A 25681-nucleotide genomic window follows, 5' to 3' on the forward strand; every position below is an offset into this window, starting at 1 on the left:
TCGGAGATAACAATTGTATCGTATTTGCACGATTTAATCATAGGCAGGAAATTATTATCTATAAAAAAATAATCAATTCTTGAGTAGCTATAATGCACTGGTGAGCAGAACGAATATGTTCTTATGGTTATCCTTTCTTAATTGTTGTGTTTTATCTTTATTCTTTACATACTGATTATTTTGTATTTGTTTTCCAAGAAGGGAAAGGGATATTCAAATGTGATTATTGTAGCTTGTTCAGTATGTCACTGGTTAGAATACCGATTATTGATTATTTTCAAATCATTAAAATATGGACGACACAGTGGTTAGCACCAATGTTTCATGAATCTGAGGTGTAAATCTCGCTGGTCATGTCTATAAGAATTTTGCATGTGATGGGTTCTCTGTTTTTTCTCCCACTGCCCCAAAGACACACATGTTAGGTTAATAGGTGTTTTCAAACTGGCACCTTGTGAATGAGTATACATGTGGCTGTGTGTGTGTGTCCTGTGTCGAGGAATGGTGCCCTAGTCCTAGCCCCACATAGTCCACAACAGGGTTGCGAGGGTCTGCTGGAGCCTATCCCAGCAAGCATAGGACACAAGGCAGGGACAAACCCTGGACAGGATGCCACTCCATCCCAGGGCATGTTTTCCAAGTTCTCTCTCTTAAGTTTAATATTTTTGATTAGCGGAAGAATTTACTTTTTTTTTTAAAAAAAGATGTGACATTTAATATCTGTAGCATTTTGTTTTCATGTTTCTGGAGATATTTTGTATTTAAAGCTGTTACTTGGAAGGTCTGCACATATGTCTGTGCTCTATGGGGTCTCAGCATCCGTGATGCATTGAAATGGCATAGCCTCAGTTTTCTGTGTTTTCTCATTTTAATATCATGCATTATTTTAATATGAAATATTTAATTAGGGCTTTTATTTTGTAAACGTTAGGGACATGAACTGATTTCTTATGAGATGTCCTTATTTCTTTTTTGCTTTGTGCAAGGTATGTCTTATTATTGTAAATAGATTTTTGTGTAACATGAATTGATTTATTAAATTTCCATATACATAGTGTGATGGATGGCCGGGACACTTTCCCGGGTGGGACGCCTCCACACTGGATAGACCTGAGAAGCCAACCTATCCAGAGTGTTACCTCCCCCAGAGTGCTAGATGGCAGCCCCCCTGGGTTGCAGTGATGCCTCGGACTCCTGTAGGGCTTCATGGGAGTTGGAGTTGGATACAGCCCTGTTGGGATCCGGGGTTGCCACCAGGGGGTGCTGCAATGGCTGCTGAGCCCTGGAGAACAGCTCTTCTGCCACACCCGGAAGTGCTGCCGGAAGTAGGGCAATGAGCACCTGGAGCGACTTATAAAAGGAGCCAGCAGACACCACTCTGAGAGCCAGAGTCGGGAGGAGGGAGACAAAGCTTGTAACAGTGCTACTATTAGTTAAAACTGCATCTCCCAGCAGTCCCTGCAGGGGCTGCTGGGGTCAAAGGTGGCCATAGGGGTTTTAAAGGAGGGCAGGTGTCCAAGGAAAAAAAAGAGGTGTTTTTTTGTTGTTGTTGTATTTTGTGTTCCATTTACCTGTCGGACTGCCTCCTGTTGATTAAACTGTATTTAGTTTTTGTGTCCTGGATTGTGTCGTTGTTGGGGTCTGGATCGTCTTTTGTCTACCTGTGTGCTGAGGACTGATTGTGGATTCATTGGCTTCCCCACAAGAAAAAGAGCGCTCCTGAACCATCCATCTGTCTTCACCCTTACAGTGTCTACCGGTAGGACTGTTTTTTCATTCCCTTTCAGTGTGCAGATCTCTGGACTCACTATCGTCATCTTTCATTGCATCTGGTGTTGTTTCCATGGACTTTGCTGTGTGGAGTTGTTTGTGTTATATGTTTAATGTAATATCGCCGTAGGGGTACAGGGGTGGTATTATTGTTTTCATTTATATTATTTAATTTCATTAAATTCTTAATTGTTGTTAGTTCCCAGTGTGCTTTATTTTGTCTCTGTTTTTGAGTGTGTACGGGTTGGGCCAAGGCTGGGGGCATCCCTGGGATCTCCTCTACAAAAATAAATAAATCACCATCATATTGACGGTGTGAATCTTAGCGGCACTGGAGAAAAAGAAAAAGAAGAAGAAGGAAAAGAATTGTGTTTGGTTATTGTGCTTGGGTTTGGGACTGTGTTGCTGTGCTTGTGGGAGACGGGGAAGACGTTTCCCACAAGGGAAAAGAAAAAATAAAAGCCCTGTGCGCTTTGAACTTGTGTCTTACGCCTGTTTGTGCCAGGGCTGGCCTTTACAATTGCTATATGGTTGCAACACATGGACGCTATCCAGTGACCTGAGACAAAGACTGGACTCATTTGGTACTGAGTCTCTTTAGAGAATCCCTGGGTACCACTGGTTTGACTTTGTGCTGAATGAGCGGCTGCTCCTAGAGTCCTGAATGAGGCACATTACCTGCATTGTGAGGAAGCGTCAATTACGCCACTGCAGCCATGTGGCAGAATTACCCGAGGGTGATTCCGGCCCGCATAATCCTCATTGTTGAGTGGCTAGACCAGGCCAAAGGGATGCCCACATAACACCTGGCTGCGGCAGATAGAGGGTCATTTCTGAAAGGTGGGATTGGACCGCGCTGTATCAGTGCATGCTCCCCAACCTAACCTGACCATATACATAGCATAATGCCTCTGGATCCAGACCTTAGATGGACATACTCCTCATGTGGCGATGGACTGTCTGAGGAGCGAGAACACCTGCATACCACCTGTACAATACCAATAGCCCTATTTATAGGGATATAAAGCAGCCATATGAACAGAAGGAGAATGGAGATAAAAATACAGCACTTAAAGATCTCTTTGATGGGACGCATCTACCTTCTGCTGAAGCCCATCGACCTCGGGGATGAGGATGGTTGGTTGTCGGTGAGCCTAGGATTGGACCCTGGGCTTAGTTCATCTCACAGAGCTGGGGGAATAGTGTGGCATATAGGTTGATTGTGACCTCAGGTGAGATGGAGCTGGGCAGCATTTAAGAGCACCACAAAGGACAAAGCAGCTGGGAGCTCACATCACCGCTGAACATCTGAGTGGCAAGCGGACACAACACTGAAGGTGGCAAAAGTCCTTGTAAAGGCTGTGACGATGCCAGTCCCCTACAGACTCCCTCTTCCCACATGGGAGTCTGCTGAACTCACACCGTCGATAGTTATGACCAAGATGAGCCGACATATGAGGACAAGTCACTGATGATGCCAGAGGATGGCGGAAAAAATGCTCAAGTGCTTTTATTAAAAGGAAAGTCAAAACACAAGTAAAACCAACAAAAATGTCAATGGTGCAGTGTTCAAAAACAAAGTACATATATAAATTAATAAAAATCCAATAAAAAGTGGGAATAAAAATCAATAAATAAATCCATTAAAAATCAGGGGTTAAATTGCAGAATAATTCCTCGTGATCTCAGCCCACCTCCTTTTCATTCTCCCCGGCTCACCCATTGCTCGCATAACCGGCAGAGACTCCGCCGCCACGAGCTCCTTTCGGCCGACCTCCATCTTGGCTGTCTCCAGGCATCATGGCCAGACCGGCCGAGGTCGGCTGTCCTCCCTTCTTCCTTCGCGCTCATGTGGTCGCACCTCGGAAGCCTAGGGAGGGCACCTACCTTCCTCGCCACACTCCACCCAAATGTTCAGTGGGGCGAACAAGCCCCTAGAACACCACAGCTAATGCTCCTTCACGGGGCTCCGGCTCGTGCTCTCTCCTTCCTCCAGGTGGCCAGATCGTTGTTCCCAATCCTGCCTTCCATGTCTTTTAACCTCTTTTCTCCTTTTCTTTGATTCTCCCTCCTCTTTTATTTCTCCCCTTTTCCTTGTGCTGACCCGAATTTATACCCTCACATCTCTGTGGGCACAGCACCTTAATCACATGCCACAGGAAGTCAATGAAGCAATTGGGAATGATCGCACCTCCACATGCAGGTGCAACTCGCTCCAACTACCTCATTAACTCCCCGCGGTCGTGCAATCACGCCCACGGAGAGCGACACGGCTCTATGGATTTAAAACTGGCCCCTTTTTTTTTTGACCCGCAATACCACAGGGGCCACTTACCAGTAATTACCATTAAGAGGCTAATTCCATTCCTTCATTTCCTGCAATGTACCGGGTCATTACATTGGTGTTAGAAGTGGGTTAGAACAGACTACTAACACTGAAATGGAGGACTGGTTTAGCACCTCAGCCCCCCTCCCCCGATGACCCAATGGATGGAGTTTGTGTGAAACCTTGGGGTTGAGCTGTTTTGGAGGAGAGGGCAGTGTAACCCTCTGGGTCCAGAACATACAGGGACATGCTCCTCAGATAGTGGAAGACCGTCTGAGCGACAAGAATAGCCAAAGATGCTGGATATAATGCAGCTCCCTGAACAGCAGGAGAAAGGGGAGTCCACATGCAGCAATTAAAGAGCACTATGACTGGAAACGTCTCCTGGCTGCTGAACCCATCTGTATGGACAGGCTCACAGAGAGCTGGGGATATCCTGGTTGCTCAATAGTGTATGTTGCATATGGGTTGTCTTTGACCCCAGGCGGAGCACCAGAAGAGCCAAAGCAGCTGACAATGCGTTTTTCCACTGAAAATCCAAGGCGGAAACAGCGCTGATGATGCCAAAGGTCCCCTTAGAGCTACTCACCAGCCAGTGGCGTAGCGTAGTGGGGGCGGCAGGGGCGGCCCGCCCTGGGCGGCACTTTTAGGGGGCGGCAAAATTTCACAATAAATAATAATGATATCTTGTAAAAATCTGAACCATACCTAAATAAGGGGGCGGCTGACACCCACGCTACGCTACTGTCACCAGCAATCGACGTTAAGAAGCTAATACCATTCCTCCGTCCCACGCACCCCTTAGGATCGTTACAGTAGTTAAAATTTTCATGTAAATGCAGTCACGGTGTTTAAGCTGACAGAGGAATAAAGAATCGGCTCTAGTCCGACTGCTGTGTCTACCTTTCTTTCCACCTCACGTCTCAAACAGGACAGAGGGCAATCAGAAAGCAGTCGTATGCACCGAGATAGGTTCCAGCTCCCCCGCCACCCTGCTCGGGATAACCGGTTTAGAACATGGATGGATGGATGAATGGAGTATAAACACAACCAGTAATCTTCCTGTAAGTGGCTTTTGATTGCATTGTGACAAGCATAAGGATCATTAACCTCATTCAAATACAGAACTTAACTAACATCACACTTCTCTGATCAGACGTCCCCGCCCCGATTCCACTGCGTCACACCCACTTCCATGTAACCAATAGACGTTGAGAGTAAACCGTCACTCACGATTCTCATTAACGTCGGTGGCTCGAGATTGTTGTCTGCTTAAGGCCAAAAGCCAAACCCCGGAAGGTCCTCTTCTGCACAGCTTTATTTGCAGGTAATTTCACGATTCGGTTCATATAAAAACGGCGGTCTCGCATGTGCATCCGGTTACGGACTCAGAGAGGCAGAAAAGGAGAAAGTGCCCGTCATTAGACTGAGCGCTTTGTCTAACGAGGGTCGTAACTCGGTCCGCACGCTTTCGTTTCTTCGCCGTTTGGTGTGCGAAATATTCTCCGCGTTTATCCATTTACATAACTCGATTTTCCCGGGCAGGGTCGCCGGACTGCTGGAGCTTATGCTAGAAGTTATCGGGCGCAAGGCAGAGACAATGCCTGGACAGGATGCCAGACCATCGCAGGCTACACACACACACACACACACATACACACACACACACACACACGGGCTGATTTAACGACACCAATTCACCAAACCGGCCTGCCTTCGCATCATCGACGCGAAAGTTGAATTTAAAAAATATTTTTTTCTGTATTTCGCGTTTTCACATGGCGTTTATGAAACGGGATTATGCGAGATAAAAAGCTTTTTGAACACAAAAAACCTTGCACCGTAGTGGATTGTATTGGGATAGGGATTAAATTTAATGAGAAGTAATTCTATCAGATTCTATGGTAAAACTGGAGATTTAGAATTATTTTTTCTGTCTTTTTTAGTGTCCTTTCACAAATCATATGGTGGTTTGTGAACTAAGCAAATGCCATTGACTTTTCCTAAACTTGAAATGTTTCTTTTCAAATTTTTTACTTTATAGAAATGCATTTACTTTTTAAATGTGCTTATTGTATCCAGGGTTTAGTTTAAACAAACTCCAGGATTTCCATCCATCCATTTTCCTAACATGGTTATCCAAGGGCTGTTATTCTGAACAAACCCCAGAGTTTATTTTAAACAAGCTGATATGACAGTAAAGGCGCTCCACTCTATGGCAAGCCACAATATCATTTAAAACATTTAAAGATCTCTTGAATTCATCTAAAGACATCTCAACATATTTGCAGATATCCTTATATCATTTAGAGATATTGCTTAATCATTTGAAGATAATGTATCTGTAAGTGACTTAAAAGATATCATTAAATATATAATAAATACACTTAAATATATTTAAGTGATTTGCAGATGTATTTAAATAAATTAGATATCTTCTTTATATAAAGATCTTTTAAATGAATTAGTGTTATCTTTAAATGAACACTTGGGTATTTTAAAATAACTTTTTAAATGATTTGCAGAGATCTCTTAAATCACTTCCTCCATATTTAAAGATATCCTTAAATGAAAAAAGAACACTTGGTGTTTTTAAAGATACCTTTTAAATGAGTTCCAGATACTTTAAATGTTTTAAAAATATCTCTAAATCATAATTTGACTTGCCATACTCCCCCACCACGGTGCCTGGTGCAGACCACCTGTGTTTTGGAGAAATGCCAATGTGCAGATACTTTGGAACATCAAGGGTCCCAGACTTGGTCCCGGGGTCCTCGTGTGGCTGCAGGTTTTCGTTCCAGACAGTTTCACAATCTGTGGTAATAACTGATCTCGTTTAATTAGCTCTTCTTTTATTCTGCATTCAGAAAAGCACAGTAGTATAATTTTAATATTTTTAAGACATTTACGAATATTTCTGTTTTTGCTGTAGGTTTAAATGCTCGGCTATCTTTTGTTGTGTTTCTATTATTTTGCATCTTTTGCCCCCTTCATTGTCACCTAATAAAGATGATTAGAAACAAGCAGAGCTGACACCCGGACAGACACAATGAAAGATGAAAGCCTGCAATGACTTCCGCGTCAGACCCCCTGATTAGTAAATAATGGAATAAATAACCAGAACACCTGGAAAAGAAGAATAAACATACACTATATTGCCAAAAGTATTGGGACCCCTCTAAATCATTGAATTCTGGTGTTCCAATCACTGCCATGGCCACAGGTGTATAACATGGAGCCCCTCAGCATGCAGACTGTTGGCTTCTACAAACATTTGTAACAGAATGGGCCGCTCTCAGGAGCTCAGTGAATTCAAGTGTGGTACTGTGATGTCACCTGTGCAGTAAGTCCATTCGTGAAATGTCCTCGCTACTAAATATTCCACGGTCAACTGTCAGTGGTATTATAACAAAGTGGGAGCAATTGGGAACAACAGCAACTCAGCTACCAAGTGGTAGGCCACGTCAAATCACAGATCACAAATGATAGTGCATGCTGAGGTGTGCAGAAGTCACCAACTTTATGCAGAGTCCATAGCTACAGATCTCCAAAAGCTCAAGAGCAGTGCAGCGTAGAGAGAGAGCTTCATGGAATGGGTCTCCATGGCCGAGCAGCTGCAACCAAGCCTGACATCACCAAGTGCAATGCAAAGCGTCAGATGCAGTGGTGTAAAGCCCACCACCCGCCACTGGACTCGAGAGCAGTGCAGACGTGTCCTCTGGAGTGACAAATCACGCAATACAATGGACGAGACTGGCCAGGAGAACGGGACTCGCCTGACTGCATTGTGCAAGTGTAACATTTGGTGGAGGGGGGATTATGGTGTGGGGTTGGCCTTGGACCCCTTAGTTCCAGTGAAAGGAACTCTTAATGCTTCAGCATACAAAGCCATTTTGTACAATTTCAGGCTCTCAACTTTGTGGGAACAGTTTGGGGATGGCAACATGACTGGGCACACACCCCAGTGCACAAAGCAAGGTCTATAAAGAAATGGAGGAGCGAGTTTGGTGTGGCTGCTCAGAGCCCTGACCTCAACCTGACAGACCACCTTTGGGATGAATTCGAGTGGAGACTGTGAGTGAGCCAGGCCTTCTCGTCCCACATCTGTGCCTGACTTTACCAATGCTCTCTTGGTCACAAATTCCCATAAACACACTCAGTCCTACACTTCGTGGAAAGCCTTCAGAGAGGAGATGAAACTTGGCATTCAAGTTCATTTGTGGGTAAGGACAGGTGTCCTAATACTTTTAGCAATGTATCCATCCATCCATTTTCTAACCTGCTGAATCCAAATACAGGGTCATGGGTTCTGCTGGAGTCAATCCCGGGCAGGGCGCAAGCCCACCGCAGAACACACACACACTATGGACAATTTAGGATCGCCAATGGACCTAACCTGCATGTCTTTGAACTGTGGGAGGAAACCAGAGCACCCGGAGGAAACCCACGCAGACACGGGGAGAACATGCAAACTCCACGCAGGGAGGACCCGGGAAGCGAACCCAGGTCTCCTTACTGCAAGGCAGCAGCGCTACCCACTGTGCCACCATGCCGCCCTTAATGAAATATACGTGACATAAAATAATAAGTGGCAAAATAAATTAATAGGTATAAAAAAATATGCAAGACGAAGAAAATGCAACAGACACGGGGAGAACATGCAAACTCCATGCAGGGAGGACCCGGGAAGCGAACCCGGGTCCCCATACTGCGAGGCAACAGCAATACCACTGCACCACCATGCCGCCCTTTAACAATATAGTGTATGTTAAAAAAGTAAAAAAAAAAATTTCCCTTTATAATTTTACATTTTAATAAATAAGTACCAGATTTAGTTTTGATATTTCTACATTGACCCCAAAACACAGAGACTGGGAAATAACGACTCACTTAATTAGGTTAGGGGTCCAATTATAAACAAAAGTTGGTTGGGACAAAAACCTGCACCCACAGGTGGCCCCCAGGACCAAGTTTGGAAACCCCTGCAGTAGAAAGTAGGAGCATTATTAACTAACAAAGGAGTCCCTTCCATGCAGGTGTAATGACTCCCACTAACACAGCGCTTCATGACTCCCACCTGCTGTACTGGAGCAGCAAACTGAAAATGACAAAGAGAAACATTTAGACCTCAGTCCTATGCTGAATAGAAGCTCTACAGTGGGGTTGGAATGACAATAAATCCACTTTCTGTGATGGCTTATTTGGACCATTACTTGTTTGTATTTGCCCTTATAAAGTTAAACGCTTGTCACCTTTTGTTTAATTTGTGATGGTCTTAACCTGCCTACCACAAAGAAATGGGGAAAAATTCAAATGGAGAAAATTAAAGTCGCTCTTCAAGTAACAATATTACAGCATATGTCAGCACTTCTTCAATGCCATGGTCAGCTGGCACATTGCTTCAAGTGATCAAAGTCATGGTTATCCTTTCTTAATTGCTGTGTTTTCTCCTTATTCTTTACCTACTGAGTATTTTGTGTTTGGTTTCCATGAAGGGAAAGGGATATTCAAATGTAACTGTTGTAACTTGTTCAGTATGTCACTGATTAGATTATTGACTATTGAATATTTTCAAATCATTAAAATATGGACGGCACAGTGGTTAGCACCAATGTTTCTTGAATCTGCGGTGTAAATCCTGTCGCTGGTCGTGTCTATGAGAATTTTGCATGTGATGGGTTTTCCTTCAGGTTCTCTGTTTTTTCTCCCACATCTCCAAAGACCCACAAGTTAGGTTAATTAGTGTCTTCACTTTAGCCCCTTGTGAATGAATGTACAGTGCATCCGGAAAGTATTCACAGCGCATCACTTTTTCCACATTTTGTTATGTTACAGCCTTATTCCAGAATGGATTAAATAAATTTTTATCCTCAGGATTCTACACACAACACCCCATAATGACAACGTGAAATTTTTTTTTTTTTTTTTTAATTTATTTTATTAATTTTCATTGTAATCATTCCATACAAACAGATCAATTTATAACCCAACAAATTTGAAGACAAATCAAACCCCACCCCTGAGAAGGAGAGCTTAGCTAAAGGAAAATTGCTTAAGGCTTTTTAATAAGGCAACATTAAACAAAAGAAAGGGAGAAGTAAATATGTATGTAAATAAGAGATGGAGAAGGGAGTTAAATGCGGTAATAGTTATTTCTCTTATTCTAAAATAATATTGATTAAATCCTGCCATGTTTTGAAAAAATTTTGTACAGATCCTCTAACTGAAAATTTGATTTTTTCCAATTTCAAATAATATAAAACATCGGTTTCCCACTGACTTATAAGAGGAGAATTAGGATTCTTCCAATTTAACAAAATAAGTCTGCGTGCCAAAAGTGTAGTGAGTGCAATCACCGTTTGCTTGTCCTTCTCCAATTCAAGTCCATCTGGAAGAACACCAAACACAGCTGTTAATGGGTTAGGAGGGATTGTGATACCAAGGCTGTCTGAGAGGCACTTAAAATTTTTTGTCCAAAATGATGTTAGTTTAGTGCAGGCCCAAAACATGTGACCCAGTGAGGCAGGAGCTTGGTTGCAGCGTTCGCAGGTTAGATCCTGCCCTGGAAACATTTTGGACAGTTTTAAGCAAGACAGATGGGCTCGATATATAATTTTTAGTTGAATAATTCTATGCTTTGCGCATATAGAACTCAAGTGAATTCTCTGCTTTTCTACCTTCCACTCCTTTTCTGATATATTGATTAAGAGATCTTCTTCCCAATGTCCTCTTGGATCTTTGAAAGGTAGGGACTCTAATAAGATTTTATATATTGTGGAAATAGTGTTTATTTCCTCGAAATTGAGGAGTATTTTTTCCAGCATTGTGGGGGGTGCAAGGTGGGGGAAATTGGGCAATTTCTGTTTAACAAAATTTCTAATTTGAAGATAGTAAAAGAAATGTGTAGCTGGGAGGTTGAATTTTGAACGTAATTGTTCAAAAGATGTAAATATGTTGTCTATATAAAGATCTCTGAGTACTTTAATCCCAAAACTTTTCCAGGTATTAAAAACTGGATATACTTGCGAAGGTTGAAAGAGGTGTTTCTCTTGCAGAGGTGCCACTGATAAAAGATTTTCCATCTTAAAATGCTTTCTAATTTGGTTCCATATTCTGAGTGAGTAAAGCACAGTTGGGTTATTAGTATATTTGTGATAACTTTCATTTATTGGAGAGCAGAGCAGGGAATATAAAGAAGTACTATACAGGATTTTACTTCTATTGCGGACCAAGCCTGTGTATGTTCATTTATTTGTGTCTACGTGAAAAAATTTTACTTAAGATTTTTGCAAATTTATTAAAAACTATCTGTACCCAGCCACGCGTTGCTGTGGCTCAGTCTGGTTAAATGGAAAAGAAAGAAAAGAGAAAGCGCACGTTTCTAATATGTTTAATTTCAAAATGCTTGTGGGTATATAGTATTTTTATTGTTCCATTGTCTGTGCAGATATAGAGATTGTCTGGTTTGCCGACTCTAGAACAGGGAACATATAACTGTCCATGTGAGAAGCAATCAGTGTCTAGATCTAAACCGCACAGTTCTAAAGATTGGCCCTGAGCTTTGTTGATGGTGATTTCAAACGCCAAATGAATTGGGAATTGCAATCTGTTAAATTGAAATGGCCTATCCATTGGAATCATAGGAATGCGAGGAATGAGGACATCTTCAGCTTTGAAAGGTCCTGTCAAGATTGTTGATTCTTCGACGTTGGTCATTAATTTTTTTACTGCAAGCGACGTGCCGTTGCAAAGCTTTGGCTGGTTGATATTTCGCAACATGATAATTGGTATGCCGATTTTTAATTGCAGTACGTTTGGTGGCATCCCTGGCAGATCGAGTGAATTCAAAAATTCTGTTGGATAATTAACCGCTTCATCTGCTTCCACAACAGTTTCGACGGACTTGTATATGTGACTGAGTCGCTTTGAATGTTAGACTGAATAATATTGTTAAGTTCGTAGACGTCTTTGTTCTTGGCTACAAGAATAGCTCGTTCACTCAGGCAATCGTGATTCTTATAATTGGTTTGAATATTGGGAAATACTTTTTCAACCAATTCTTGTTTTGACGTCACTAAATTGGAGAAATTATGAGGCAATGAAATTCGTCGTGAGGTCACATCAACCGGCACCTTTCCGTTCCCAATTTCCAGCAATTGATGTGAGAATATCTGAGCTGATCGATCGTTTTGCAGCTGCACACGCATATTTGTAGTTAATTTTAACGTCTTTACGTGTCGCCACAAAGTAGAGTATTTGAGGCAAGCATTTATTTAGTCTCCTGGTGTCGATCGAGGAATTACAGGTAATGTTTGCCAGAAATCTCCTGCAAGCAATATTAATGCGTTCCCAAATGGTGTGATGTTTCCACGCAAATCTTGCAATGATCGATCAAGAGCCTCGAGCAATTTTTTGTGCGCCATTGTGCATTCATCCCAAACAATAAGTTTGCATTTCTGCAGTACGTTTCCCATGCCGGATGCTTTGGAAATGTTGCACGTGGGAGTTTCAATGAATTGCATGTTAAATGGCAATTTCAAAGCAGAATGAGCAGTTCTTCCACCTGGTAGCAATGTCGCAGCTATTCCGGACGACGCAAGAGCTAAGGGTATGTCATTTTGGGATCGAATTGCTGCCAGAATCAATCTAATTAGGAACGTTTTACCAATTCCTCCTGGCGCATCTAAGAAAGATTTCTCCAACCCCATTATTGACAGTTTGCATTATTTGATCGTAAATGCCTTTTTGCTCAAGCGTTAGCTTAGGAATATTTGATTGCACATACGACAAAAGATCACCCGTTTTGTAATTTTGTTCACGACGCAATTCTACTTCGAACGAAGCAGCAGCAGATCGATTCGGTGATGGCATTCCAAATTGATTGAGAACTTTGTTCGCGATTTCTAAACACAAATCTTCAATCACTAACAACGCTACGTTGTAGATTTCTGCTGTGAAATCCATGTTCATATTTGAATTTTCCTTGCGTATTCGAAGGAAAATATCTTCAGCCATGTGCGATTTATATTTCTCCCATAACTCTGTTGGGGATGAAGGAGAGCAGGCGGTCAATATGATTGCAAACAATGCACGAATTTGATTTGGATGGGACATGTTGCACGCGTCATTAATGCGTTCTCCAATAAATTCAGAGCTTGACATGCACTGCGGAAAGTGGCATGTGTAACGCCGTTGACAGTTCTCAATTGCTGGAAAGACGTTGGACCGGGCACATTTACCAACAGAATACGAAGAAAGAAGCATTCATCTTGATTGGGATGCACAGTGTACAGTCTGCCTATCGTAGTTTCTTTGAATATGCCAGGTTGTCCGTCGACTCGCTCTCCCCGTTTGCGTCGTTCAAATGATTTTCTACTCGCATTCCATGTGCAATACGTTGGCAGTTCCAAATACAGCAGTGTTTTCGCAAACGCGTCATTTTGACATAACGTGAAGAAAGCAGTTAACGTTGTAGCCGGTGGATTCAGGGCTATTTTTTGCACATTTGCAGCTGTGAAATAAACGCGTGGTCCATTTTCTAGATGTACTGCTAAGTGAACAACAGCTGGACTTCGTTCATGTATGGGAAATGAAAGAATTCGCCATACAGCTTCATTGCTGCTTCCAGCCTGATACTGTGCGATTTCATCGATATGTATGACCGCATTCCTGTCACTTCTTTCTGGTTGCACGCCAAAAACTGCCATGTCGCTGCCTTTATTCACGTACTTACAAATGTATTTGATCGATTTAACAGAGTTAAAATCGTAAATGGATCGTAAATCGGAAACATTGAAATGGAATCGTAAAATATTTAGATGGCGCTGTTTTTGAAAAAAAAAGCATGTTTTTACCTGTCACAGGTGTGACATCTATATAATATAGGTATATAAAAACACGCATGTATTCGAATGCAACGTTGTGTCAAAATTTCAAAGCAATCGGTGAAGAACTTTCGGAGATTTAAGATTTTGAACAAACGATCATTTACATTTTTATTTATAAAGATAAAAAAACTGAGAAATCCCATGTCCATAAGTATTCACAGCCTTTGCTCAATACTTTGTCGATGCACCTTTGGCAGCAATTCCAGCCTCAAGTCTTGTTGAATATGATGCCACAAGCTTGGCACACCTATCCTTGGCCAGTTTCGCCCATTCCTCTTTGCAGCACCTCTCAAGCTCCATCAGGTTGGATGGGAAGCGTCGGTGCACAGCCATTTTAAGATCTCTCCAGAGATGTTCAATCGGATTCAAGTCTGGGCTCTGGCTGGGCCACTCAAGGACATTCACAGAGTTGTCCTGAAGCCACTCCTTTGATATCTTGGCTGTGTGCTTAGGGTCGTTGTCCTGCTGAAAGATGAACCGTCGCCCCAGTCTGAGGTCAAGAGTGCTCTGGAGCAGGTTTTCATCCAGGATGTCTCTGTACATTTCTGCAGTCATCTTTCCCTTTATCCTGACTAGTCTCCCAGTCCCTGCCTCTGAAAAACATCCCCACAGCATGATGCTGCCACCACCATGCTTCACTGTAGGGATGGTGCCAGGTAATGAGCAGTGCCTGGTTTCCTCCAAACGTGACGCCTAGCATTTACACCAAAGAGTTCAATCTTTGTCTCATCAGACCAGAGAATTTTCTTTCTCATGGTCTGAGAGTCCTTCAGGTGCCTTTTGGCAAACTCCAAGCAGGCTGCCATGTGCCTTTTACTAAGGAGTGGCTTCCGTCTGGCCACTCTACCATACAGACCTGATTGGTGGATTGCTGCAGAGATGGTTATCCTTCTGGAAGGTTCTCCTCTCTCCACAGAGGACCTCTGGTGCTCTGACAGATTAACCATCAGGTTCTTGGTCACCTCCCTGACTAAGGCCCTTCTCCCCCGATCTCTCAGTTTAGATGGTCGGCCAGCTCTAGGAAGAGTCCTGGTGGTTTCGAACTTCTTCCACTTACAGATGATGGAGGCCGCTGTGCTTATTCGGACCTTCAAAGCAGCAGGAATTTTTCTGTAACCTTCCCCAGATTTGTGCCTGGAGACAATCCTGTCTCAGAGGTCTACAGACAATTCCTTTGACTTCATGCTTGGTTTGTGCTCTGACATGAACTGTCCACTGTGGGACCTTCTATAGACAGGTGTGTGCCTTTCCAAATCAGGTCCAGTCAACTGAATTTACTACAGGTGGACTCCAATGAAGCTGCAGAAACATCTCAAGGATGATCAGGGAAACAGGATGCACCTGAGCTCAATTTGGAGCTTCATGGCAAAGGCTGTGAATACTTATGTACATGTGCTTTCTCAATTTTTTATTTTTAATAAATTTGCAAAAATCTCAAGTAAACTTTTTTCACGTTGTCATTATGGGGTGTTTTGTGTGTAGAATTCTGAGGAAAAAATGAATTTAATCCATTTTGGAATGAGGCTGTAACATAACAAAATGTGGAAAAAGTGATGCGCTGTGAATACTTTCTGGATGCACTGTACATGTAGCTCTGTGTGTGTGTGTCCTGTGCCAAGGAAGTCCAGGATTCTTTCTTACTTTGCTCCAGGTGTGTCCAGCATAGGCTTTGGCATCCTGTGACCCTGATGGAAGTAGGTTTTAAAGTCTGTATGTTTTTATCTGTCTGTCTGTCTGTCTGTCTGTCTGTCTGTCTGTCTGTCTGTCTGTCTGTCTGTCTATCTATCTATCTATCTATCTATCTATCTATCTATCTTCTTTACTCAGTTACTCAGTTTGAATGGTTGGACAGCTCTAGGAAGAGTCCTGCTGGTTCCAAACGTCTTCCATGTTACAATTATTGAGGCCACTATGTGTTTGAGGAACACTCACAGAATTACAAATGGGTTGATCTCCTTGCCCTGACCTGGGCATCCCCACAGTTTTATCATGGAGATCCACAGAGAGTTCCTTGGACTTCAAAGTTTGGTTTTTGTCCAGACATACAGTGTGAATTGTGGACCTCCTCTACACGGGTACACTTATGTCTTTGTAAATGATGTCCAGTCAATTCAGTTTGCCACAAGTGGACTCCAGTCATGTTTTAGAAACATCTCAAGGAGAACTAAAGAAAACAGGAGGCACCTGAGCACAATTTGGAAGGGCCACAGTAAAGGGTCTGAATACTTATGGGAAGGAGAGATTTCAGTTTTTGACTTGTAATAAATTTGCAAACCTTTCTGAAGACATGACTTCACTTTGGACCTGTAGAGAATGGTCATTGCTGTACTTCACGTGACACTTCAAGTATCTCAGCCCCTGGTTAGCTGTTTTTTTTTTCTTGACCATAACAAGTGGTTTTGTTTTCACATTTTTAGAATACTGGAAATTATGGTCCCCATGAACTTGAGATTTTCCACCTCCTGTTCCACTTGGCCATAGATTAACAAGGGTGGCGGTGACCTTTTGTCTCACTTTAAGTCCAACACCATTACTTTTGTTTTCTTGATTCTGAGTTGATGCCAATTATTGCAGTCCTATGGGGAGCAGCACTCCTCAGCTGTTTCTCTGTCAGACCGTGACTTCAGATTTGGAAAGGCATAGTGGAACTTGCTTTTTGTTTGAACCAAATCCTTATTGTGAAACCAATTCTTGCAGTTTATTTAGACAGCTAGATTTGCTACTCACCCAAGACGTGCTGACATCAACGCAAACCTCAGCCTTAACGTTTGCAGTGCACCATGCAATGCTTATGTCATTGTTACATGCCATTTGGTATGGTGTTTATTAAAGCAGTGTTAATGGTTGTGAAGCACCATCTGTTGGAATGCCAAATGCTTTGCATATGTTTCTGTTATGTGCCATTGGTATGGGATTTGTAAAAGTGGTGTTAATGGCTGTGATGCACCATCTGGTGGAATAGCAAATGTGATGCATATGTCTCTGTTATGTGCCATTTGGTGTGGGATTTGTAAAAGTGGTGTTAATGGTTGTAATGCGCCATCTGTTGGAATAGAAAATGTGATGCATATGTCTTTGTTACGTGTCATTTGGTGTGGGATTTGTAAAATCAGTGTTAACGGTTGTGATGCGCCATCTGTTAGAATAGAAAATGTGATGCATATGTCTTTGTTACGTGTCATTTGGTGTGGGATTTATAAAATCGGTGTTAACGGTTGTGATGCGCCATCTGTTGGAATAGCAAATGTGATGATTATGTCTTTGTTATGTATCATTTGGTATAGGATTTGTAAAAGTGGTGTTAATGGTTGTGATGCACCATCTTTTGTAATAGAAAATGTGATTCATACGTCTCTTGTTACATGCCATTTGGTGTGGGATTTGTAAAAGCAGTGTTAATGGTTGTGATACACCATCTGTTGGAATGACAAAAGCAATGCATTTTATTATTAAAAATGTTTGTGATGCGCAAGCTTTTGGAATGACAGGGACATAGCAACCAGACAGACACTTCTGAAACAGTACTGTTCAAAATATATAATACACGAGTAACACCTCATCTGGAGTATTGTGTGTAGTTCTGGTCACCACAGTATAAGAAGGACATAGCGGCACTTGAAGCTGTGCAGAGGGGAGCAACCAGATGCATCATGGGACTTAAGGACATGTCGTACTGTGACAGACTCAGAGAATCAAACCTGTTTAGTCAGAGCAGAGGGGACTGCATGGGGACCTCATTCAGGTATTTAAAGTCCTCGGAGGCACTGATGAAGGAGATCCATCAACATTCTCTCTGCTCAAGGGTGAATCGCGTATACAAGGACATGAGTGGAAATGAAGGGGACGTCTGTTAGGGTGCACTTCATTAGGCAGAGAGTTGGGGGACTCAGGGACCAACTATTGAGATGTGGAGTTGTAGCAGAAATCTCAACAACCTTTAATTTAAAAACCTCACACTCCGGGGGCGTTTTTCAGCAATCTTCACCTGAGGGTTGGTTGGGGGGCGGGTACGTCAAAATAAAGCCTTATTGTTCACAAATAAAGGCAGGGCAGTCGATTTTTCACTAAAACCTGACAGATAACATCTCTAGTGTGACAGAATCTGTGTTTATGTCAAATTTAAACATTCCTTTACTTAGAAACTGCTGCTGAACTAGGAAACAAAAAACAGGCGCTCACAGGAATATTTTGAAATGTTTGTTTTCTGATAGAGTGTGTGTCACGTACAAGCAATGCCAGCTGAGTTTTTTCACCTCTGAGGCATTCCTAGACATGTCAACCCGTCTAAAGTTTCACGTTGGTAACATAACGAAATAAATAAATAGTTAGAGAATTATGGCACCATGGGCCCCCCTCCACTATCTAAAACCTCTCCAAACAGGTTCCAGGTTCAGAACAATTTTATTGCACATAAAACAGTGAATCCTTTAAAAACGCTTTGGCTTATCCCCTGATACACTCTTATATGCCCCCATTACCCACCTACACATTTGCAGGAAACCTATTTACAATGTGTTCTCCTCCTTCAAATTGTGTATTTTTTCCAATATGCCTGCCTCAGCTGTGTAACATTATGTTCATATATGAACATCTGCGTATCGTTGGAGATGTCACAGTCACTGCCACCCAATGGCATGAGCTGCGAGTGTGTGACCTAAGGAATCGGAGCTAAGGACCTGGAAATGTGAGGTGATACTTCCCAAAGCTGGCATTGTGACTCCTCTTATTTGGAGGATATTTCATGATTGATGCATCGTACACTAATGTGCTTGGACTTGTGTTGATCAGGAGATTCTCCTGTAAGTACCGATGTGTCACTTATACATATTTGCTGTTGTTTTGTGAAGTAACAATACGAGAGTACACCACAAAGCAGAAGAGCAGTGTAACACTGTTTTCCCATTTTCAACTTACAGCTCACGTTTGCTTCCATGGCATTGCTTGAAATTTATTGGTCGGGACGTTCTGATTGATGCCTAGCACTTGGGTATTCCTTATACAGAATAATAATTACGATTTTTTTTTAATATTTTTTGTGACAATTTATGAAACACCACACGTATGATTTCATATCAGATTAAAAGCCAACCGTAAACATTGGAACAATTTGATTACTAGGAGTGTGAAGTCAACAACGAGGTATTGTTTGTGACGGTGTGAGCCAAAGTTCACCTGCATGATACAGCGAAACAATTTTAAATTGGCTGCTCAGGGTGTAAGAGGCCATGTGAATGAGATGTTGGAACAGCTTGGCTATTAGCTAAACAAGCGGGCTTGATGGACTGAATGGTCTCCTCACGTTTGGCAGATTTCTTTTGTTTTTATCCCTTTTTTAAAACTAGCTGTGCTACCCCATCTAAGACCGGTTGGAATCTAAGTATTCAACACAGACCTCGGTATTAATTTACAGTGCACCCTGCAATGCATATGTCTCTGTTATATGCCATTTGGTATGGGATTTGGAAAAATTATGTTAATTTGTGATGTGCCATATGTTGGAATGAAAAATACAAGACATATGTCTGTTATTTGCCAGTTGGTATAGGATTTGGAAAAACAGTCTTAATTTGTGATGCGCCATCTATTGGAATGAAAAATACAAGGCATAATTCTGTTATATGCCGTTTGGTATGGGATTCGTAAAAGCAGTATTAGTGTCTGTGGTGTGCCATCTGTTTAGAATGATAAAAGCAATGCATTTTCCTCTATTATATAAAAAAAATCCTGCAACAAGATGAGACATTTTGGAAAAGTTTTTCAAGTCCTGCGAGTTGAGACTTTTGACATGAGATTTTTTTAAGCCGTGCCCTCCATATTCAACCACTCACCCAGTAATCACACCTCTTATTCATGTGAATGCTTTTGACAGACAGTTTCTGTTCTCTCAGCTCTTATAAATTTTAACGATTTCGTCACTTTAAGTTCCCAATTAAGATTTGGATGCATGTCGTCTTCTTTATTGGTAAATTTCAACAGAAGGGTTATCAAGAGAAAAAATGAGTACACGGGCAATCCTAGCACAGAGAAATGATGAAGTCAAATGAATTAAAGTGAAAATTGCCGATCAGTTACATGGCAAATTTGTTAAATGCATATCAGTAGACTTTGCTGTAGTACTAGGGTGTTGTACTGTGTTAGCCATTATGAATGTAGAGAAAAGCCAAGCAAAATGACACCTTTGATTGACTAACTAAAAAGATTACAATATGCAAGCTTTCGAAGCAACTCAGGCCCCTTCTTCAGGCACGATGTATGCTGAAACAGTTGGTGGTGATGGTGCGAAAGATGAAAACGTTTCCCGTTAGAATAGCTTTTGCAAAGACAATTAACAAATCACAGGCACAAACATTCAAAAAAGTTGTTTTATTTATTTGAGAGAAAGAAACGAAATTCAATCACAGCCAGTTGTCACGATGAAAGTCCAAACAGAATCAAAATTCAATGCCATATTGACGAAAAGTTAATTCAAAAAATTGTTTTTACCGAAGTTTTACAGTAAAAGTGTAAGTTTAAAAAGTATTTGCGTGTTAATTTCAAAGCCAAACAGAACAAAATCATATTACACAACTAATAACTAACATGAAACATAGTTTACTTTCAAATAATTATGTTTTACCATTTTTTACTATGGTTAATTACTCGCTCTAATGTAAAATAGTTAGTTCTATTATGCATATGTAACAATTCCCATGAAAATAAAAATCTGTTTAAATTGTATATCCATATCCCCATATGCGAGCGGCAGAACCGCAAAGAGGTTAGCGTGTAGTGCGGGGACAGGGGTTGGCGAGCGAAGTGAGCAGGGGGCAAAGCCCCCTAGTTATTACTAAAAATGTCTGTTTGTTGGAATGTCTGAGACCTGGCAACTGGAAGGAAGGACGGATGGACAGACAGACACACAGATACGTACCCTTTTATTAAGCTGGACTTGTTTCTTCTGTCCTTTTGCCACATTTGTTTCTGGTGAGTACGCTTTTGAAAAACAGAAGTTTTGTTACTCAGAACAAACTAGTAAGGCACAGTCTATTTTCCCTTAATTTTTCAAGATATCTTTATTTATGCAGCAATTTTATGATAAATATGTAACAAGGTCTAAAGTCAACAGGGCAGCACAGTAACTTTCTTTTGTTTTCTCTTAAGCTGATGTCCCCATTACGTGACTTCTAGTTGTAGGGTATGCCACACTTGCTTGCAGGAGTTGCTGATCCCATCCCTGGACCATCAAGACCACTCAGAAAGACTTGTCCTGAAGCCACTCCAGCATTGTCTCAGCCGAATGCCATGTCAGTTTAAACGGCTGAAAATCGATGGCCATGTTACGTTTAGTAATCGCATGCAGAATTTCCAGAACATTCATGCTTGTGAGTTCAGCTGCAGTCTCAGCTTTTATTGTATTTTTTTTCATTCTAGCGTGGTACAGATGAGTCTGCCTTCTGTTTCTGATGTCCAGAACACCCATGGTTCTTATTCTTCATTGCTACATTACATGCATTGTACTTCTGGATGATTCATTGGCTATGATTATGTAAATGAAGGCTACAGCTGAAAATCATGTAATGCGATCTGTCCTTCAGTTGTGAACTGGAATCTACTTAGAAAAAGAAAAAAAAAAACAATTAACAAGGAAGTGATCTAAAATGAAATAAAACGTACAGACCTAATCCACTCCTTACCCTCTAAAATTGTTTTATTGTTGTTAAGTACACTTTCACTGAAGGGCACAGCTTAGCAAAACCCTGATAGAAATAGACAGGAAGTTCACAGTGAAGTAGAAGCCACAACGTTTTGTTTTTTCGGAGATGAATGTGAAGTGAAACAAAGCTCTGCTCTAACTGTAGAATAGTTCTGCACCAAAACAAGCTTCACTTTCCAAGTACTGTTTGTCAGTGACCTCTAATGGCCAATACAAGTAATGACAGGCATTTAGTGTACAGGAGGTTGCTGAAGATTTGCTTTGGAACAAAGTGGACTTCCCGCTGATTTCTTTTTGCTTGCTTGGCTGCAGTCCGACCTTGATGTCACTGTTAATGGGTTTACTTTCCTATTGTTCACTCTTCTGACAGTTATTTTATTAGTTTTTATAACCGTGCCTTCCACAAATGCACAGAGTGAGTGGGCTGGGATGAATAATAACACTTTTTCCCTGCGATTCCTTGGTTAATACATACAGTGGTGTGAAAAACTATTTGCCCCCCTTCCTGATTTCTTATTCTTTTGCATGTTTGTCACACAAAATGTTTCTGATCATCAAACACATTTAACCATTAGTCAAATATAACACAAGTAAACACAAAATGCAGTTTTTAAATGATGGTTTTTCTTATTTAGGGAGAAAAAAAAATCCAAACCTACATGGCCCTGTGTGAAAAAGTAATTGCCCCCTTGTTAAAAAATAACCTAACTGTGGTGTATCACACCTGAGTTCAATTTCCGTAGCCACCCCCAGGCCTGATTACTGCCACACCCTGTTTCAATCAAGAAATCACTTAAATAGGAGCTGCCTGACACAGAGAAGTAGACCAAAAGCACCTCAAAAGCTAGACATCATGCCAATATCCAAAGAAATTCAGGAACAAATGAGAACAGAAGTAATTGAGATCTATCAGTCTGGTAAATGTTATAAAGCCATTTCTAAAGCTTTGGGACTCCAGCAAACCACAGTGAGAGCCATTATCCACAAATGGCAAAAACATGGAACAGTGGTGAACCTTCCCAGGAGTGGCCGGCCGACCAAAATTACCCCAAGAGCGCAGAGACGACTCATCCGAGAGGTCACAAAAGACCCCAGGACAACGTCTAAAGAACTGCAGGCCTCACTTGCCTCAATTAAGGTCAGTGTTCACGACTCCACCATAAGAAAGAGACTGGGCAAAAACGGCCTGCATGGCAGATTTCCAAGACGCAAACCACTGTTAAGCAAAAAGAACATTAGGGCTCGTCTCAATTTTGCTAAGAAACATCTCAATGATTGCCAAGACTTTTGGGAAAATACCTTGTGGACTGATGAGTCAAAAGTTGAACTTTTTGGAAGGCAAATGTCCCGTTACATCTGGCGTAAAAGGAACACAGCATTTCAGAAAAAGAACATCACACCAACAGTAAAATATGGTGGTGGTAGTGTGATGGTCTGGGGTTGTTTTGCTGCTTCAGGACCTGGAAGGCTTGCTGTGATAGATGGAACCATGAATTCTACTGTCTACCAAAAAATCCTGAAGGAGAATGTCCGGCCATCTGTTCGTCAACTCAAGTTGAAGCGATCTTGGGTGCTGCAACAGGACAATGACCCAAAACACACCAGCAAATCCACCTCTGAATGGCTGAAGAAAAACAAAATGAAGACTTTGGAGTGGCCTAGTCAAAGTCCTGACCTGAATCCAATTGAGATGCTATGGCATGACTTTAAAAAGGCGATTCATGCTAGAAAAACCTCAAATAAAGCTGAATTACAACAATTTTGCAAAGATGAGTGGGCCAAAATTCCTCCAGAGCGCTGTAAAAGACTCATTGCAAGTTATCGCAAACGCTTGATTGCAGTTATTGCTGCTAAGGGTGGCCCAACCAGTTATTAGGTTCAGGGGGGCAATTACTTTTTCACACAGGGCCATGTAGGTTTGGATTTTTTTTTCTCCCTAAATAATAAAAACCACCATTTACAAACTGCATTTTGTGTTTACTTGTGTTATATTTGACTAATGGTTAAATGTGTTTGATGATCAGAAACATTTTGTGTGACAAACATGCAAAAGAATAAGAAATCAGGAAGGGGGCAAATAGTTTTTCACACCACTGTACAACAACAACAACATTTATTTTCTAAAGCACATTTTCACACAAATGATGTAGCTCAAAGTGCTTTATAAGATGAAGAGAGAAAAATTTAAAAATAAGATTAGGCAATACTAAGTAACAAAGAATACAAAGCAAACCTAACAAAAAAAACCACCAGGGGGTTGGAGAAAAAAAAAAACGAAATCTGCAGGGGTTCCAAGGCCATGAGACCACTCAGCCCTCCACTAATACCCAAAATTGTGTATGTATGAGTTTGCCAAGCGGTGCTCTGCGTTCTGAAACAACACCCATCCTAGAATTCTAATGTTGTATGATGACCACAGCCTTGTTTTCTGTCTAATTAACTGGAAACAAAGTTTGGCTTTTTCATATTGTTGGTGGGTTTATTTTTAGATTAAGTTTAATTGCTTTATCCATTATAATCTAAATTTTTAGTTATTATTAGTGTTGATCAATGAATTTCGCCAAAGTGTCATTCACACCCAATTGGCTGTGTTTGTGTTTGCCTTTATTTGTTGAATTATTTACTGACTAGACATTAAGCCCGTTACAATAACGGGCACTAGGGAACAGTCCATATTAAATGGCAAGGGGCCTTTTACCTCATTACATTTTTTCCGTAAAATGCCTGTAATTTTCTGACAGTAATACTGGCTTTGCTGTTCATAATATGCGTTTAATTTTCTGTCACAACAGTGGGCAATCAGCAGGTTCTCCCCAGCAACTGATGTAATGTGCGTGAAAATAAATCTACTTTTAAAAGTCATCGTATTGTAATATCATGAAAATTCGTATATTTAGGAAAACCCCTTCAACGACTGACACTTTACACTTCACCGGGCCAAGCTTCTTAATCGCAAATCTGACATCCTCAGAGTGAACACTTGCACAACAATGGGAAGCTGGTCTCCGCGTCTCAGTACCCGATTGGACTTTTCGTGTTTTATGTTTTAGGTCTTACCTCATTACCTGATTGGATCGGCCGCGCGATATTTTATAGGTCCCGCCCTTTTTGTCTTGTGTGACGCGTCAGGCGGCCTTTGACGCAACTGCTTTGAAGCATCGCACCGTGCCCAGATGACACACACACACGGGCACTGGATGTACACAGGGGTTTTATTAAAGAGGATAATTAAGCCGAGGCGGCATGATGGCGCAGTGGTAGCGTTGCTGCCTCGCAGTAAGGATACTTGGGTTTGCTTCCCGGGTCCTCCCTGCGTGGAGTTTGCATGTTCTTCCCGTGTCTACGTGGGTTTCCTTCCACAGTCCAAAGACATGCAGTTAGGTGCATTGGTGATCCTGAATTGTCCCTAGTGTGTGCTTGGTGTGTGTGTGCCCTGGGGTGGGCTGGCGCCCTGCCCGTGATTTGTTTCTGCCTTGCGCCCTGTGTTGGCTGGGATTGGCTCCAGCAGACCCCCGTGACCCTGTGTTAGGATATAGCGGGTTGGACGACAACTGACTGACTAATTCAGCCGGTTTAGGAGAACTTTTTTCCCTAGCATCCCATAATGCTTTGCGAGGCCAGCGTGACATCCCCCAGAGCTGTAACTGCCAACATTGGATGGACCCCTCCCCCCCCCACCCCCCGGGTATATAACGCTGATCATTTACATTACGGACTCTTTAGGACTGAGTTAGTGGTATTACAGAGAAGTAAATCATGCAGGTTTCTCAAAATTGTATTTTTATGAAACATATACACCATAAATAACGAGTTATCTGTGCTGGTTGTGAAATGTACAGGTCTGTCTTTGAGTTCCACGTCTGTATAAGAGCAGGAGGCGCGTGCCCTATGCATGTGTAATTAGCACATGGAGATAAAACAACAAACCTTGAAGGAGACTGACACAGTAGCGTAGCGTGGGTGTCAGCCGCCCGGGGCAGAGGAAAATTCCGCCTCTCCCTTATT

The 25681-nt window shown here is 41.8% G+C and overlaps 1 protein-coding gene across 7 annotated transcripts in view; it reads left to right on the forward strand.

Annotated features, from left to right (window-relative positions):
• The first annotated feature begins 5250 nt into the window (after positions 1–5250).
• The window catches only part of zgc:174906 (uncharacterized protein LOC571548 homolog), a 69620-nt gene continuing 49189 nt past the window's right edge, over positions 5251–25681 (forward strand). For 5 of the 7 annotated variants that reach the window (XM_051925095.1, XM_051925093.1, XM_051925097.1 and 2 more), the window contains exon 1: positions 5296–5423. The gene's annotated coding sequence lies outside the window, so the exon portion shown is untranslated. Of the gene's footprint in view, positions 5424–25681 lie in introns of all 7 variants that reach the window. The other 2 variants (XM_028798559.2, XM_051925092.1) reach the window with 2 other exon arrangements.

The sequence above is a fragment of the Erpetoichthys calabaricus genome, chromosome 3 (genome assembly GCF_900747795.2).
Source record: "Erpetoichthys calabaricus chromosome 3, fErpCal1.3, whole genome shotgun sequence".
Taxonomy (NCBI): domain Eukaryota; kingdom Metazoa; phylum Chordata; class Cladistia; order Polypteriformes; family Polypteridae; genus Erpetoichthys; species Erpetoichthys calabaricus.